Source organism: Lonchura striata, chromosome 4A, assembly GCF_050655825.1.
Source record: "Lonchura striata isolate lonStrDom1 chromosome 4A, ASM5065582v1, whole genome shotgun sequence".
NCBI classification, from domain to species: Eukaryota; Metazoa; Chordata; class Aves; order Passeriformes; family Estrildidae; genus Lonchura; species Lonchura striata.
This window is the reverse complement of record NC_140742.1, coordinates 11,265,805-11,284,729: the sequence shown is the minus strand read 5'-3', so window position 1 is coordinate 11,284,729 and position 18,925 is coordinate 11,265,805. Positions and strand designations below refer to the sequence as shown.

The following is an 18,925-nucleotide window of genomic DNA, read 5'->3' as shown; positions in this document are numbered from 1 at the left end:
TCCCTCTCCTGTTTTACTTGGAACTGGCAGTTTTCTCAGTATTCTTTACACAAACAGAGCAAATTTTGCTGTTTCACCTTGTTAACTGAACATGTGGTGTGAGGTCAGCAACAGTCGCCAGCCTATCTACAACTGTCTGTGCTCACATGATGCTGCAGCTCCAGCATAAACAGGAAATTGGGCAAAGTGACTCTTTTAGTAGGGGACCACAACACTATTTTTTTTTAAATTTTTGTTTTTAAAAAGTGTTCAACAACATGCTGTCAGACCTAATGAAGAAAAGCAGAGTAGCCATCAGGAGCAGAATAAAAGCTGCAAATGTTTGGGCTGTAGCACTTTTGCCTGATCATAACAATGAGGTTCAGGAAACGCCCCCGCGTTCAAGTGTCCTGCTCAGCTGATCTGGGTGCACATGGAGTAAAGAGCCGTATCCTCCACATCCCCTTCGGGCCAAATCCGGGCTGTTCTTTTTTACATCCTTATTGACTTCACGGCTACATGCTGCAAAGACTTTGACCTTTGCACTTCATTTCACTCCTAAAATTGCCTGGAGAAAGGAAGTGTGCAGGAGGCAGGCAGAAAAACAGGGAGGAGGCGCACATGTGTGGGAGGACTTGCTGTGGAGAACAGGTCACTTTTGTTGAAAATAAGAATCAACCTTTCTGCACACATGGACAAAGATAGAAAGGAAAATAGGAATAGGTCCAATCTCACAACAGCAGCTATATAGTATCCAGATGAGCTCTGGTTTTAGGCATGAGGAGGGGGGGCACTGATTTAATTGCATGCTGCAAGGTACACTGACTCAGAGATCTCCTCTGGGATCTACGGATTGGCTTGAAATCAGTCCTGTGGGAACCACTCGGCCTTTGTGGTGACATTTAAACTCCACTGATGTAAATGGCAAAGCTCCCATTTGCTCTGAGGGGGCCAGGTCCTCCTCTTGACAGGAAGCTTTGAGAAATTCAGAGATTCCCAAAAATGGAAACATGATATGAAAAAATGATCTGAATAAAGGAAATCTGCCTCTGGACTTAAGAGGAGCATTTCTACCAACCACATCAGAAGATGAACTCTCCCTTCATGGGTCTAGCTTGGGTTTTGCGGGTTGCACACAGGCTGCCCTCAACTGATTTTTCTCCAGCCAAAGAGCAAATATCTGCTGGTGACTTCAAGCATGTCTTACCCTGGCCATACCTGGTCAGGGCAGGCTTTGTGCAGCACAAACACCCAGCTCTTACAGCCAGGTGGGCAGAGTGGTAAGCCGGGTGCCACGATGAGCTTACCAGGGCTCCTGCAGGAGCTGAGAGTGTCTGGTGCACAGGGAGAGCTGCTGGAATGCAACCAGAAAACAAACTAATTATGGTGAAATAAAGTGAAGTTTGGAAAGGTCTCTATTTGTCCCAGAAATGCAGTTTGAGCAATCAGGTCTCTGCAGCCTCCAACTGGAAGCACTACTGTGTGATTCAGATGCTCAGCCAAAGCCAGTCATCACTGGCCAGATTCCCTTGGTGAATATTTATAGAAAACAAACCAGATTATAAACTAAGAGTTATTTGTCAGACCTATTTAGTAAATATTATAATTGTATTTAAGAGTATACCAAGTGTGTGGGCAAGGCACAAACCAAAACAGACGGTGGAATGTGCTGGATGAAGTCTCTACATTGCATATATGCAAGTACTGATGTTTTTTTAAAGGGGGTGCATTTAGGTGGCCCATGCTTCCTTTAAAGCAGGTTGAGTTGAACCTCAGCAACACTGAAGGTTGTGCTCAATAGCTGTTTTTGCACCTATTTGTGAATTTCAAAGTACATTATTAGAAAACCAGATATGTTGTGGAATTTATAATTGTTTTGATTGCACTTCTGTAGTTTTCACCTGTCTTCTCATCAACTAAATTGTGATGCTTAACCTTTAATTATTCTCTAGGCAGTTTACATCTCCAGACCTGGATTTGCTTCTTTAAAAGCTGTTTTAAAATAGTCTCTGCTTTATACTTGACAGGAGGCAGAGCTAGTTTTAAAATACTTTTAGACTTATTTTTTTGTTCTCCTTAGTTGGTGTAAAAGTGGTCATCACTCACATGGCTCATAATATACAGCATTCACTGGCTGTCATTTTTTATTTTAAAATACATAAATGTTAGGAAACATATAAACAATGCTCCTTTTGCCAGGTTTTCTTTTTTTTTTTTTTTTCTTAATAAGAATTCTCTCTCTGAGTTGTCAGTACTTTCTCTGTTGATGTTTGACCCTGTGTGTCATCCAAGGAAAGAGGGTTTCAGGATGAAGGGTTTGAGGATACAGCACCCTGTGAGGTCACTTTCCTTTACGTTTCAGGTGCGTTTCACAAAGTCAGCTGGTTAAAGTCAGCTCGAGCATGCAAACACTGCCTGTGTAAACTTCCCATGCTCAGGAGGTGACTGTGTTCCTCGCTGGGCTCTGGGAAGGCAGCGCTGCCTGTGAGATTCTGCAGGCCTGCGCTGCTTTCCTCAGGGCTCTGCCTCCTTCACAGCAGCCATGGAGCAGAATGCTTCAGCAGAGCTGGGAGTGAGCAGCAGGGCACAACCCTGGGGCTGGCCTGGGTCCTGAGCTGCTCCCAGAAGCACAGAGCACCCTGTGCTGCAGGGACCCACAAGGATCATCGAGTCTGGCTCCTGGCCCTGCACAGCACCATCCCTAAGAGTCACCGTGTGCCTGAGAGCATTGTCCAAACATTTCCTGAATTCTGTCAGCCTTGGTGCTGTGGCCACTTCCCTATGGAGTTACGGTGCCCAGCCACCCTCTGGGTGAAGAAGGTTTTCCTGATAGCCAAGCTAAACCTACCCTGACACAGCTTCCTATTTTTCTTTGGTCCTCTTACTGGTCACCAGACAGGAGACCAGTGTCTTCATCTCTTTTTCCCCTCATGAGGAAGCATCCTCCTTATCAGTTCTTTCTCTTCTCACCTCCTGAGACTAGTTCTTCCCATTGCAAATCATATGTAGGTTAAGCTTTTTTCAGCCCCCTGTTACTGCTGAAACTGTTGCCTGGATGTGGAGACATGAACATTTGCAGGATGTGGCCAGGGCTGGCATGTGCTGTATAGCACTGCTATTGAAAAAACTCAGCATGGCAAATAAGAGCGTATGTAAAGTTTATCTTCCTTTCCATGACTTCTCAAACTTCCCTTGCTGAACCAAATGATTAAATCACAACATGTTCAGAAATATTAAATAATTTCCTCAACATCTGAATACAACAGGCTGCAGAAGGAAAACAATTACTTCTGGCATGCTGCCCTCCTTAACACTCTGAATTCTGGTATCCCAGCATATTTACAGGCTTGCACTCTGATCACAGCACCATTAAAACAACTATGGACCACAATTTATTTCATAGGAAATGCCAAACCCAGTTTTGCCTGGACAGTGAGGATTTTAGACCACACAGTGCACACACAGGCAGTAACTTCAGGATGCCCCAAAGCAGCTTCCTCCTGCTGGCCTGTGGGCAGCAGGTTGGTGCCACTCAGGAATGTGCCTAACCCAGTACTGGGTAGTGTCCTGCTACCTCTGTGGTGTAGAAGGCCCAAATTCTTTATGGCACTGAAAGGATGAGGTGCAATGCAAGGACTGCCCTGCCTGGCTGTGCACCCACCTGTGCATCCCCACTGCCTGCTCTGCCCTGTGTGAGCACCTGAGCTTCCCCACGCTGGCCATGGGCGAGGGAAAGGGGAAGGGAAGGGGAAGGGCAGGAGTGGGGCTGCTCCTCACCTGGGCTGTGGTCCTCCCTGTGCTGCGAAAGGCCAGGTCCCAGCCCGGCAAGGCTACTGATGCCAGGGAGAGCACCAGGGCCTCCCCAAACAGAAAGGAGAGACAGGATGAAAAATAAAATGCTCATTTCTGCAGAACCCCAAGGATTTCATGCCCAGAAGGTTCATTGCTTCAAGCTGATGAAGATGCAGCTCGCAAGATGACAGGCCAGCTTTCCTGAGCAGGTGCCATCTCTTTGGGGTTATGTTCAGCCAGTTGACAGGGATTTGTAATGCAGATTTTTTTTGTGAGTACAGCAGGAGTAAAACTCACTGCCAAATGCCACAAATAGTGGAACAGTTTGGGAGTAAAGACAGATTTCAGAAATTAAAGTTCAACTTGATGTATTGGGAACAACGTGCAATTAATGTGCTCAGCAATGTCTTAAATATGAGCAATGTGGGAGAAGGGTAATAGCTCCCTTTCTATCATTTTTCAACCTGTCAGCACACTAATCTATGAAACAAAAAATCCAGATTCTTAGTAATGTAAACTGGTAAACGTGGTTGAAGGCAGTGATATTGTGCAGCCTATCTGGATCTATGTCTTTTTTAAACAGTAAAGCTATCAGAAGAGTATGTGCTTGTGGGATGGTGAAATAGGATCAATGTTACTGTTACAAAAGTGAGGACAATGAGCCAGCTGGGTTTTTCCACAGGCATTTTTTAAAACTACAGCGTTTATTTCTGCTTTTCTGCAACTTCTTCTCTATCTCTTCTCCTCCCTTCCCTATCCTCTTTTTTTTTTTTTTGTGGTTTATACGCACTGAGCTACACCCAGAAAATGAGGTCACCAGGGAGCAGTAAGGATGTGGATGCAGACTGTGACTGCATCATTTGCTCTGTGCATGCTGCTGGCTGCCTTCTCTCACCAGGGCTCCCTGGAAGCAGCCAGAAAAAGGATGAGGAAGGAGGAGAAGGCATTGAGACTGGACTGCTTCTGTGTGATGATGTGCCACTGCCTCTGCTGCTGGTGCTGTTTGAACAGGCACTGGGGAAAAACAGAGACAGATGGGATGTGCTTCAGGCAGAGCTTTCTTGTGCCCTCCTGGTGTCTGCTGCTAAAGAATGAGGGATCCTTCACACCCAGGCTGCTGTGTCCCATGAAGGGTAAGGGCTGTAAGAGTCTGTCATGCCTCCATCCAGCCACCCTCTCCTATGCCAAGGCTGCAGGCAAATGAGGAATATGAAGAACTGCACAAGTTCCTTGGCCATCCCCTTTCCCGCCTCTTCTTGGTGTGACCTGTGCCCTCCCAGCCCTGCCCAGCCAGTCATGGCAGGTCAGTGCCACCACCTCTGTGCATGGTCACCTACACACCTTCTGCCCTGAGGGAAATACCTGTACCCTTGTTCCCCCTGCGTCCTGATGTCCAGGGAGAACCTGAAGCACATCTAGGGCATCTGAACCACATCTGACTCTAGCCCCAGGGAGGTTGCAGTGAGGCTGCCCAGCATGATGCAATCCCAACCAGCTGGCAAGGCCATGCTGCTGTGTTGGGATGAAGGGCTCCCACATGACCTTGGTAATGACCAAGGTGTGTTCTGCTTTCCTCTGATGGGAAGAGTTGGTCAATTGGATTTAAAACCATACCGCAGTCAACCCAAATTCTATAGATCTCCAAAGCCAAAAGTGTACAGTCATCTGCATAGTCTGCAGTGCTTGCATATGCTTCTGAAGGAAGCAAATGTAAGTGTGGCTGATGCTAATACTTGAACTGCTTGAATGCTGGCAACTTGAATTGCAAAACAGGAGTTGAAGTGAAATTCCAGCTGCCTTGGAGTTCCTCTGCTGAATTTTGAAATAATTTTCAGTTTTGAAGTGGGTTTTATTGCTTCTAATCCTATAGGAAAGATTAATGAAGACAGAGAAACTAGCAGCAGAAATGCCAAGACAGCAGTACATACTAAGATCTGCTCCAACCAAAATGCAGGCACATAAAAATTCAAAACTCTCCACAGATATGACCATTTCCTGATCAGCTGAATGTGCAAGCAGAGTTGATACACAGGCCTCTCATCCCGTGTTGAGGACACTACACTCTGTTCCCAGTCACTGCTGAATTCTCCTCTTCCTCTTACCAATGATGCCCCAGCCACAGACTGGTTAAATAATGGTTAAATAACCAACAATGTTCTTTCAGCTTGTTTCAAAGAGTGCAAATCCTGGACAGTCAGTGCCTTCACACTGGCTAAGAAAGCCCTGCTCAGAGCATTTATCTTGGGGAGGGTATGGAGATGGACACATCACAACAAAGAAACTGTACGCAACATCCTCAGCTCTGCACTGAAGCTACAGTGCTCAGCCTGCTAGAGAAAAGCAAAGCAGACATTCCCTGTGGCTGCCTTCAGCTGAAGTGTGGTGCTTGGGAGCCATGCAGATCATTCTTTTTATAACAGGTCTCAAATCCACTTCTGTTTTAGCAGGCAGTGTTTTGCTCCCTAGCTCTGCCATTTAGGCTCCTGCCTGATGTTATTTTAGGAGCGACAGCATGTGGGTATCAACAGGCCTGTTGGTGCTTGTAGGTAGTGGTGGGAGAAGGGATGCAGGCTTTGCTTAGAGAGGTCATTTCAAGGGTGTTTATGTTCTAAGAGCAAAGCAAGACTACAGAATAATAAGTGTTTTCAAAGGCAGAGTTAAAGTAAGACCTAAATGGAGTCCCAAATGGGCAAGAATATTGGAAAGACAGGAATGGGAGGAGCAGGAAAGCTGAAGGAAGAAGGACAAATTAAAAAAGAACTGTGGGGACCATACAGAGAATGGACCGGGCGCTGCAGCTCTGTGGGGAGGATGTCACAGAGGAGCACCTTCATCCCAGCAGCTCACACACAGCACAACCTGCAGAAAGCTGGTAGCAAACCCCTGGTCCCAGCATGAGGAAGGCACAGCTCCTCCAGCAACGGCTTCTCAAAATTAGACCTAGTTTTTACTAGGGTGGAGTAGCCCCATCACATTCTGAATCATCAGGCTGAGGGCTGGCCATTGTATGCATTGTTATGAGGTATCCCCTTAGCTAAAGCCAAGCAGAAAAGCCAGCAAAGCAGCAGGAGGGAAGAAGCCGTTGCTGAAATCCTATGAGAACAGTGAGGAATGATGACGGACAATGCCTCACATGCCTGCTTCCATTGCAGGAGATGCCAGTGCAACAGCACAGTGTCCAGAGCATGGTGTGATGGGCATGGCTGGACAGGGCAGCTCAGAGCTGGCACCTCTGGCTGCTACTAAAGAATTGCAGACTCCTAGAAACCTCCTGTTTTGCTAGTACACTGCAAGCAGAGGGCAAGAGCTAATCAGGAGTTGTGCTAATTAAGCTGCCTACTGCTGGGAGAGGATGGGGATGTGGCTGGATGCCAACAGTAATAGGGTAGGCGGGACCAGAGGGCTCTGCTGACTCCCAGGGAAAGTCTGCTTTGGTAACCTGGTCCTTATGCATTCTTTCTTCCCTCTCTGGGGGTTGCCTGTGGAATGACACAGCCCGTGAAGCCTTTTCAGAGCCCCACGCAGCTCCTGGAGGCACAGGGGCAGGAGCCACTGTCCTGGCAGGAGGGCAGAGCTCGGGTGGGAGCAGCCGCTGGGCTCTGCTCAGCCCCACCATGGGCTGTGACGGCTGGGGCTGCTGCTGCTGGCACAGCTACAGCCTCGTGTTTTTTGACCTTTTACTCTTCCAGAGATAGAAATGGGATTTGTCTGAGGCTTGGAATAACTTCCTGCGATTGTGCTGGAGAGGGCTAGTCTGGCTTGCTAGATAGCTGTGTCTGTCGGGCTGGCTCAGGAATGGAGAAAGCCTCTGCTCCGTGACTAAGCTGGAGACAGATTTAAAGGAGCCCAAAGACACAGCTGTGCCTTAGAGAAAAATAAGCTGAGAGCACTATACATTGTCCCCAGTAGGACAACTGGGCTGGGGCTGTTTCTGGGTTTGGGCATTAGCCATTACTGGAGAACCACAAACAATCTTAAAGCAAATGGTGTGTCTGTGTTTTGATAGTGATTCCTCAGATGGTAACTTATAAATCCTCTCTGGATCAGTGACGTATGTGTGTCTGCGTGTGTGGGAAAGTAGGTAATGGTCTGAAAATTGATCCTTTGGGATGATGAGAGCAAGCAATAGTTGTGCAAGACTCCCCCTCCTCCTCCACCATTTCTCTGCTTCTGCTGCCAGCACAGCCAGTAACACTGGGCAGGCACTGAGGCTGAGGTGCATCTTTTATTTCCAGCATCTTTTGATGCCCTTCTGCATCTTTTTTGTCCCATCTTAAATTGACTTGTAGTGGCCTTTACAGGTGACATTGATGGGTTAGATGGTTTCAGCACAACATTCAACAGATCTGTTGGGATCTCCCAAAGAATTAGGGAAGTGTACTTCAAGCAAAGCCTTTTCTAAGCAAGCTTTTAGGTGTTTCTTGTATTTTACTCATCAGTACTCAAAATCATTATGTACAAGATGTGTGCTAGTGTATTCCTGTGTGACTCACTCACAGCCTGGCTGCCTCTGACTCTCCTTTCTTGAAGTTTGGAGTAGGAATGATCTCGGCCCTTTGCTGATATTCCTTTGAACAACTGAACACAGAGCACCTGGTGGGCAGGATTCTTGACTGAAAATGGTAATTTTGTACTCTCCTAGCCACCAGCAGTGGCTGGAGATCCCTGGGCATATACCAAGGCATGCTCAGGCTATATCCAGCCCAGCCCAACTATAAGCCCCTTTCCCTCCCGGGCTGGGTCTCCACAGGCACTTGCTGGAGGTGTCAGCCCTCCCTGCTTGGCACTGCTTGGACAGGACAGGGAAAACAGCTCTCCCCAGTGCTGCAGCTGGAGTCGGATCTGTGCTGTTCCCGAGCACGAGTGTGTTTCATAATGGGTAAGAAATAAAAATTTGGGTCTTCCTGCCCAGCAAAAGCAGAGCTGTCCCAAAGCCAAGTCACGTTTCTGTTGCAAACAAGTCCTAACACAAAAGTGCAACATGCTTAACACTTCTGTGCAAAGACACCATTCACAGGTTTTCAGCCTCAGGGGAATTCAGGGTGTTAGTGATATGTATCAGCAAATGTGATTTATAATGTAATTTTATAATACAGTAAGAGGGTAACACTTGAGCCTTTGAGCCTCAGTGCACAGCAGGCAGCAGAAGGAAGCAGTGCTGGACTGCACTGTTTATCTGTTTGCATCAAGTTCTGGCTCCAACATATATTTCACTTACTGCTTTCTAAATAGGAAGTGTCAAACAAACTGGAATTTGGAATAAAATTTTATGAAAAAAATCTGCAACCCAAACAGTGAAAAATTAACTAAGAAACCCCACCTAGTTTATTTGTAGGTAATTTAATATAATTCATTAATTTTAAATCCTTTAAAAAGTGTTTAAATGCTTTTGTATATTTTTCCAAATCTATTAAAATACAACTTATTTCAAATCACATAAAATAATCCTTGCTGGGGGAAAACAAGCTTTTCATAGTGATACCTCTTTAACATAAAAATTGTTCTGTATGTTACAATTAAGTAAATTAAGCTACAGCAATACCTTGATATTTATGGATGGAGATAAAGTATGCCTGTTAGCATAAAAAAGCACTGCATTATCCTAAAATTTTCACTTAGTGGTAAATCATAGCACATCAACTAATGAAACTGCATTTCAAGGAAATAAAAGGAAAAGTACCTGTGGCAAAAAATGAGACTAAGAAATCACAATTCAATTCAAAGATTTATACCTTCTCTTTTAATATTATAAAAATCTGTGTTAATCCTACTCCATGTGAATTAATGCTCTTTATAAGGAAATTTCCTCAGGATGACTGGACTAGACTGGGGAAGTATCATGAGGGGGAGCTGTTGAAATTAAAAATAAAACTACTAGTGCTCCCAGACTGAACAAAACTTGCAGCCTGTAACCAATGGTGTTGCATGAGGGTTTTTCTACCCTCACAGTGATGGACTGTTACAACACAGGGCATCTGTTAACCCACAGATTAAAAGGTATCTGAGGGCTAAGTAATTAATCTTTCTCACCACACCTAATTTCCAAAAACTGAACAGAGTTATTTTATTTGTGGTACAGCAGGCAGATACCACATGTTTTCACAAGACTCTGAGAATAATGCACATTAACAGAGCCTTTGGAGCTTCTCATGCATGTGGGTTTTCCCCGGGCTCTGTGTTCACAGGCTGAGCTGATGGCTACAGCCACAATTCATTCACAGCTGGAGTTTCATGCAGATATGCCTGATACCCCTTCTCGTTAAAAAGACCAGGTCATGGTATATATGCAGTAGCTCACACTTTGGTGAACACGTGTGAATTAGGTCAGCACTGAGGGTGTTTTCCAGGCACAACCTAATGGAGTGTGTAGGTGTGAGAGCAGTCTTTCTATAACAAAAAATCCTCCACATGAACATCACCACAAAAAGATGTAAAACACTGCATCTCAGCTCCCTGTAAGCTTAGGCTTTTCTCTACTACAGCAGGAAAACAAAACCCAGAAGAGAATACCTGTTACTCAGACTAGTTCAGACTGCAGATCTTTTTCCTCACAACCCATCACAAAGCATCCCAGTGTTTTTCCATCCATTGTTCTTGGGCCACTGACAACAATCCTGATTTGTGCCCTGCAAACACAAACCCAGGCAGGCATCCCATACCACAGCCCTGCATGCTTCTTCTTCATTGAGAGGCTCTCTCATAGTAGCAAAGAACAATTTCACATCAGAAAAGATGCTACATAATCCTGAAAGTCTGTGTGCATTCTCATAAAGTTTCTGAAATTCTCTGAAAAAGGCAGGTTGGGTACAGAGCCGAGAACTTCCTGCCCCATTCTTGAAGGTTGGTGAAGGTTCATTCTTTACCAAGCCCTTGACCCAGTTCCAGGAGCAGGGAGCTGTGCTGCTGTAGTGTCACCCAACAACTCCACAGGATCTCCCTGCCTGCAGGGCAGGAATGCTGGCAGGAGCTGTAGGCAGAAGCATGAAGTTCACAGTGGCTGGTTTTGCTAACCAAGTATCATAAAAAGTGATGTGAGATAAAGGCTGTTGGAGCACAGAGCAAACAAACACTCTACACACATCCAGCACACTTAGCACAGTTAGAGGAGTCTCTCTCCCACATCCAAAAGGTAACTTCTGAAATCCAGCTCACAGAAACTCTCCTGTCAATGGCTGTTTGTTAAGGGTACCAAAAAATGTCCAGTCATTCATGACCAAATAGCTTGCCCTTCAAGCTTAGGTCTCAGTGCCACAAAAAACTTAAGCACATGTTTCACAGCAAGCTCAGGAATAGTCTTTGACCTCATTTAAACTAAAATTTAAGGAATTGGGCCTGCTTATTTTTTTGCCATTGTCCAAGTTTTCCCTGATATTTTCACTGCCCAAAGTGTGAACAGCATCTGGCAAGATTAAAGGAGAAATTTGACTCTAAGTGAAGTGCTCTTATTTAGCCATCTTCTCGCTTCAGAGACAGTGAAAATTTTCTTTCAAAGTATGTATTTACCCATACACATTTGTATGGTACGAAACTGAAGGGACACTTCCTCTTCTAAAGAAAAAGCCATGCACCAAGAGGCAAGCAAGGACCATGCATGAACATGTGCATGAGAGGGACATAGAAATCTTCTTGGATGTTGAATGTTTGACATCTAATAATTTTGATTTGCAAATGGGCCATACAAAACCAGCAGCAGAATTAACCTCTCTGTCTGGGAGCTGCATGGGAAGAAGTCTTCCCTGGTTCAGCAGAGAGAGTGAGGCAGAGTTTGCTTCTTCAAGCCTTGCAATGTTTCCTTAATTATTTGGAAGTGGTGGAGTCACCATCCCTGGAGGTATTTAAGACATGTAGATATGGTACTTGGAGACATGGTTTAGTGGTGGGCTTAGCAGTGCTGGGCTAACTGGTTTGACTCCATGATTTTGAAGGTTTTTATCCAACATAAATGATTCTGTGATAAGGGATCTTGGCCTATGGGAGCTCAAACTGTGTAAATGGAAGAGCTGTTTGTGCTCTGAGTAAAGAAGTTTAAATTTGACCTGCAATGAGTGTGTAAGTCTGCAGAGAGGAAGGGCTTTCTCTACTGCTGCACTCAGAGCAATCTCTCCTTTGTCTAAAGGCCACTATGACTCACACACAGCCACCAGACTATTAACACTTTTATTCCAACTAGTTATTTCTGGCTTTTGGCAGTCAAAATACCTGAATGCCCAGAGTGCTTCCAGGGTAACTATAGTAATTACAAAAACAAACAACAGCAGTTCGACCCATGGGTCAGCTGAAGCCAAACTCTGAATCACACACTTATTTTTTTTACCTATAGTTATGAAAAGGAATTTAAGCTGGACAACAGGGCAGTTCACTTCCTAGCCACCTCAGGGATGCTCGGCCAGTGACTGCTCACCCCCTCCATGGGAGATGCAGAGAGGTGGGTGCTGCACAGCTTCCCTGAGAACAGGCAGCCCCAAACAGAACTTCATCAGACACGCCTTGTGAATCCACTGGAGGCTGATGGACTGCATGAATGATCCTTCCTTTTCTGGGTATTCATAATCTATATGTTTCAGAGAGCTCTGAAGATAAGAGCTCTGAAGTTAAGAGAAAGACTGCTCAAGCTCTGCACCTCCTTTACACTTTCAGTTCTTCCTATTCCTCCAACAGTGGTCAGTTCACTCTCAGCTGTGTCAGTAATTAGCAACTTCATGTTGGAAGGGGTATGGCCTTCTAGAAGAAGCCATAATGTATTTTTTATAATTAATTATTATATATTTAAAATATATATATAAATAATTAGTTACCTTGCATCTCAAAAATGTCACTATTTTAAACCAAAATATATTTGCTGGTGCAAGGCTGCATTGGTGCTTGACCACAATGGGTTATTCAACTCCTCTACCTCTAAAGCAAGTCAAAATTTACTATCTATTTTGATTATTTAGGATATTGCAAAAACAGATGGCTCAGTAGCCAAACACTTTTCAAGTAGATAATCCAAAAGCTAAAGTGCAATGTGAGAAACCACATCAATCACAAATAACAAGCAAATGTATTATAGAGGATAATACATATTTTAAAGATAAACAATGGTAATTGATCCTTCAGTTATGCTTCGATTTATTTTCAATAGAATCAATTTTGCTAAACTAGAGGGCCATGAGGTGTGTATTATCAGTAAACAAAAAAGATCAGAATACAATGGAGCAAGACATTTATGATTCACTAGTAAACCACGAGAAAGAAACCACCAGTCTGGAAGCATCAAACCAGCAGAACAAGATGCAATAAAATGTGTAACAGGAACAGCCAAGCTAACTTGCAGACAGCTCCCAGTTCTCTAAAGCTGTATGCCTCATCTGAAGTGAACAAAACCTAAATTAAATTTAATCCAAAATGTCAAGGTTGGAAAATAACCTGTGATGCACTAAAGAGGAAAAGGGAAAATAGAATTAAATTTTTGTTTCTTCTTCTGGATTTCATTAAAATACACAAGTGCAAAATACTGTTTACAAACATGAAGCCAGAGTTGCACAGAGGAGAGAAATTCTGCGTAGGCTGAGATAATTCTTGCACATGCTACCCCAAAAGGGTGGCTCTGAATGAGACAAGAGATTTTCTTTTAAGGTGTTGCCCTTGTTGCCTGGACGCTCTTCACAGCAACAGTGCAGGGAACAGTACACAGAAAGGACACTGTCAAACCATGGGGGCTGGCAGGAGCATTCAGGGATGGGCACTGTGGAACCTTTACAGCTTTCTACTGTGGATTAACTGACATTTTGAATAGCAAATCTTTTCCATTCTGTAGGGAAAGACAAGGTTTACTCTTGTGCCATTCCCCATGTCCTGCTGGTTTCCAGGGCAGGAATACTGCAGGAGCTCCCTTCAAGGAGAAAACCAAGCTAGTAAAATCCCTTCCCCTGATCCCTCCTACCCCAACAATGCAGAATACTGTCGAGTAAAAACGGAGTCATACTCACAGGCAGCAGATATAAAAGAGACTTCTGAAAGCAGTGGTTGTACACAGAAAGCAGCAACTGTTTTCCTTTTTTTAGACTTCATGCTTATTTGTTTAAACCACTAAGAGACATTTGCATGTTAACATTTTTCTGGTCAGACATGAAAAAAATAACTTAGAAATAGATGCAAGAACAAGTAACACCCCCTGCTAACTTTCAAGTTTAATTTTAACTCATGAAACACTTCAGCTAAGATCCATCACTTGATTTTATGTTTCTAAAGAAGCAAAGAGTAGGATCAAAAATGACTTTACTAAGAGGTGGAAAGAAACAACAGAACCCCAACTATTATCTTTTCTTATTTTAAACCTCATCCCACACTTGACACAAATTTAGAACTGAATGCGGAATTACTCCTACTCTTCTCCTTCACTTATGACTCTTTCTTACCATGTTTTCCAGATTGTAAACGTTCCTTGTGAGGGTTCAGTGCAACAAGCAACATGCATGGTGTGTGCTGCAGGCAGCAGCCCCACCAGGCTGCCTGCTGCTGATGTGCTGACTGAGAGTTAAGACTCATTGCTGGATTTAAATTAAGCCTGCTGGGAGCTAAAATACCTGGTCGGGACAAAGATCTGAGTTACACTAACAGAGATGCTAAACTGCCAGAAGTGAGTGGATTCTGCAGCCTGACATTGCAGAGGTTTTTCTGCCAGAGTGGCTGCAGCACAGATGTGCCCATCCAGAGGGCACTGGCCCAGAACTGGTGGTTTTAGTAGGCTTTAAAAAGCAGGCTGAGAGAGATGGCAAAAGACAAGCATAAATGTGAACTTGTGAGGGTTTAATGATTGATCTAGCCCTTCTGCAGATAGAAAAGCCTTTTCTCAGCAGAAAATACATTTTTTATTACTTTACAATGTCCAGGAAGAATCATATGGTGATGCTGTCTTGATGTTTGTGTTAAAAGTCATTGCAGAATCCCAGGGAGCTGTTTGCCAGGGATACGGCAAGGAAAGTGCCTCTTTTATCCTTAAAGACTCTGATTTAGAGGGAAGACCATTGGGAGAGAAAACAGTATCACACAGGAAAATTAAGAATGGCATATTGGTCTTAGAGAAACAAGGAGAAAATTTTCTGACTTCAGCAGTTACAAGAATAATCAGACACACAAAGCCATGTGTCCCGTGCATGGTAAAGATAAGCAATACAATGTGATGTCTCAAACCAGGGAGATTTGTTGAAAAGCAATCTAACCCCAGAGAGCTGATGAGTTGACTGTAAAATATAGAGGAATACTGAAAGAGCTTCCAAAGAAGGCAAGGAAGATTTTGATGACACTACTCCATGCCCAGCAAACCATATTTTCTTGGGGAAATTTCAAGGATTGCAACAGACAGAAAAATTTCAGACAGTGGCCACTTTCTTATTTCACACTCAACACTGTGTAAAATTCATGGTTTCTGATGGGTATGGTCTGTGCTAAGTACAACCCAAGGAATTTTGCTCTGACTTTGGCCCTCCCTGTGGTGCTGCCATAGCTATTTTTGTGTGCAATCAGAGGAGAAGTTGGACAGATGAAGACTTGAGGAGAAACAGAAAGCATTACTTTTGCCAGGCAGCTCCAAACTTACAGTATTTGCTCAGCTGGATTCCAGGAGATTTTCAAGAAAAATGAACCATATCTGCTTTTATGGAGTTTCAATGTGCTTCTTGTTTCAGATGAAACACTGCTAGTGCCATTATTTAATATTCATATCAATGAAAGACTGTGTGATGCTGATTCTCTTTCACCCTCTCAGCATGGACACTCAGACTATCTTTGATACTCCTGCTATCTTTTTTTGTGGATCGAACCACCATCAAAGAACCCACACAGGAAACAAGATGGATTTAGATGCTTAAATAACTTATACAATCTGGCCTGGGAGCAATGGGATGTTTCTACCTGTGTTAATCAAAAGAGCCTTTCTAAACCAATAATGCAGCAGAGTCGTGATGCTATGCTCTTTTGCACCCTTCACCCTGCTTTGCAAAAGTAAGAATTTGCATTATCCTTTTCACTTCTGAAAAAAAGTTTGAACTGCCTTCCAATGATTTATTCATGTGGTGTAATCAAGCACAGAATCTGGCCCAGCTTAGCAGAGGCACGATTTCCAGCTCTGTGGTTTTTCACCTCTGAGACTATTTACTATTTGCTTGCCAGTAATTACCACAACCATCTTCTGCTTTGAATTTTGCGACTGAAGACAGTTTCTAAATTACTTTCCTTAAACTTAAAAGTAACTTAATTTTAAAACTCAGCTGAATGGAGAACTTCCATGGATCAGGTAATAAAATCATTTGCAAGTTTTTCCTTGCTTGTTCACCAGATGAGATGTTATTGGTTTCTATCTAAAATGCCCTGGCCAGCATTTCTTTTAGGTCCCTGAAATATTTTTTGTTGTTGTTTTTTAATACACCCTCTGCCTAAAGGGACAAATGCTTGGAAGTGTTTACATTTTTCACTTGTTTCTTGGAAATGATGACCCATAGATAAAAAGAATACTTCTGCAACGATAATTTGCAAAGCATTTGCATGGGTGCTGAGCCATGAAAAACAATGTGGGAGAGGTGGAGGTGGCTGCAGAGAGTCAAAAGCAGGAGAGCCAAAGGCCTTTGAAGAGACATTCAAGTCCTGGGCTGCAGTGAGTGTCAGACTCTCTTGGGTTTCTTTTTTTTTGCATGTGTGTGTCTTGCATTCCCACACCACAAAGCTGCTGCCTCCATCCTGACAGCTCCAGAGTTTCCTGTGCCAGACAGCTGAGCATGGATTTTGCCTCAGCATAGACTGGTGGCTCTGCCTTGCCTTTGCACAGGCAGAAAATACCAGCTCTGCATTTACAGCCATGGGAGGGTGTAACTGGAAGTCCCCCAACTGCATCTGTGCACTCTTTCCACAGAGATTTACTACCTGAGACTTCCCATGCCTAACAATCTTTCCAGAGTTCTCTGCTTCTGGCTTGGTCCTTGATTAATTAAGGGCTTTACACTCTGAAACTGAGAATTTTTCCCAACAGCATTATATACAGGAAAAAGCAATTATAGGCTCAGGACTGAAATCACTGAATGCACTACACACACACTGTTGCACTCATTCCACTGAACTAAATTAGTAATTAATGGTATTTTCACCAAAAAGCTAAGTCAAATGTATAACGTTGTGAAATATGGGTTTCGACGTTTCCAAGGCCTCCTGTATTTAGGCAACTACCTGAGCTCTTCTTTCCACTCAGCTGAGATCTCCCCAGCATTTACCACAGTTATACCCTGACCTTAGAAGCTGAGTGATATTTTTCAGCATGTCCGAGTTCCCCTCTGACATAACAGGTGTTTAGTTAGAAGTTTGTGCAGTCAGTGTTTATTTTTAGCAGCTGGATTACCAACAGGCACTGGATATGTCCCCATTTTCCTGTTCCCTGATGTGGAGTCCCTGCCCTGGGGCTCTGGTATTTGCTGACTAACAAGAGTGCCCGTAGCCTGTTCCAGAGCCACAGCTCAAACCTGTTTCTGGGAACAGAAGAGGCAACACTGTGCCAGCAGAGTGATAACTGGTGCTTTGAGAGAAAGTTTTTCAGGTACAAGATCCTTCCACAAAGTCTGAGGTTTTTCCAGCACTTGGGCTTTTCCCTTTGCTGCTCTGGAAGCTGCTCCAATGTCTTCAGCAGAAACATGTCAGGCCTCCTTCCACCATTCCTATTTGAAGACAGCCCCCGGACAAGACAGGCAGCTCTGGACTGCATCTCAGAGAATATAAGGAACACAGTTTTCCAGACAGCCACTGATGTTCAAGCATGGAAGAAATATAGTTTGATTATTGCACTCTGACTTCTCTATTGCACAACCATGTTCTGAACAAAAAAGTTATGCAAAACTCATAGTGGATTCCACTTTTTCATATTCAACTGTTCTACTGTAAGCATGTACAATGCCCCCAAAACCAATTTTTGTTGAAAAAAAAGAGCCAGCATAGAATAGTTTTTAACATCCTTCTGCTTCTTTACAATAAGACAGATGATCACGATGCTTAAGTTTTCCCTTTACTAGTTTAAAACTTTTCACTTTATCTCAGAGTCCTTATGCTGAGAGATACTTCAGAGAGTTCAATTGTACAAGCAGTGAATAGAGACCTGGATTTTTTGTTGTTGGTTGGCTTCTGTATATACAGAATTTAATTATGGAAAATCAGAATGGAAATCATTCTCCTTGCTAAACATTCTCTACAGGTCCAGTAGTGAAATATTCTCAACCATGCAACTTAATCCATGACCTGGTCTGAAGAATTTTCAGTGGGGATTCATAAAATTACTGTCCCAATGATGGACTAACAGTACCCTTGGATGAGCTTAGTAAATGGGAAGTCTTAGTGCAGGCTCCAGGGGACCATAGTAAAAATAGGAGGGATTAATTTTGTTTGCAATTTGAGTAAATATGCTGCAGAGACACAAAAGCTGAATTATGCTCTTAAGACTTGGAGAGAGCAAAAGGAATCTGACAGGAGAGTTTGTGGGAAAGGAGGGATTACCACTGCTTGTGTTGCTGCTGCTTGAATCAAAGGGCTGTCTGCATTTTTACTGGCATAGCTGAGCTGCCATGCATCTGCTGGCACAACTATGCCATGGGAACACTCTGATATTGACAAAAGAACATTGTTCCCAGTTTAGTTTATATTGCTCCAGAAATGGTTAAAGGAAAAATTATAAAAGTTGAAGTCGCACACCCCAAGAATATCTGAGTTGTTTATCAGCCTAATTATAGTGATTTGAATTTATGCATCACAATACATCTCTGTGGGTTTCCTGCAGATTACACTGGAAATGGAGCTTCTTGGAACAAGTCAGTGGCAATCATATCATCAATGTTACACATAAACTGGTTACTGAAGCAGATTGCTGTATCACTAAACATGGTTTATTGGAATTTCCCACAGGAATATATTGCTCTGAATTAACAGCCTGGAAAAAAAGAAGCTTCTAACACTGGTGTGCTGAGTGGCATTACAATGTGACTCTGAGGTGGCAATGGCAATTCTAAGCTATTAAAGGTAAAGATGCTTCTTTCTGGGTCTAGCCATCAGTGCTTAGGTGATTTGAAAACGGAGCCCTAAGGACTCAAACAGCAAGCAGCAAAACAGATCCTCTGGAGAAAGACAGTTGAAAACTGTCCAG

At 43.6% G+C, this 18,925-nt stretch overlaps 1 protein-coding gene across 3 annotated transcripts in view; it reads right to left on the bottom strand.

Annotated features, from left to right (window-relative positions):
• The window catches only part of GAB3 (GRB2 associated binding protein 3), a 64,564-nt gene that overhangs the window by 32,068 nt on the left and 13,571 nt on the right, over positions 1-18,925 (bottom strand). The window contains exon 1 of one of the 3 annotated variants that reach the window (XM_085570679.1): positions 13,743-13,851. The exons of the other annotated variants lie outside the window; for them this stretch is intronic. The gene's annotated coding sequence lies outside the window, so the exon portion shown is untranslated. Of the gene's footprint in view, positions 1-13,742; positions 13,852-18,925 lie in introns of those variants that run through there. 3 annotated transcript variants of the gene reach the window in all.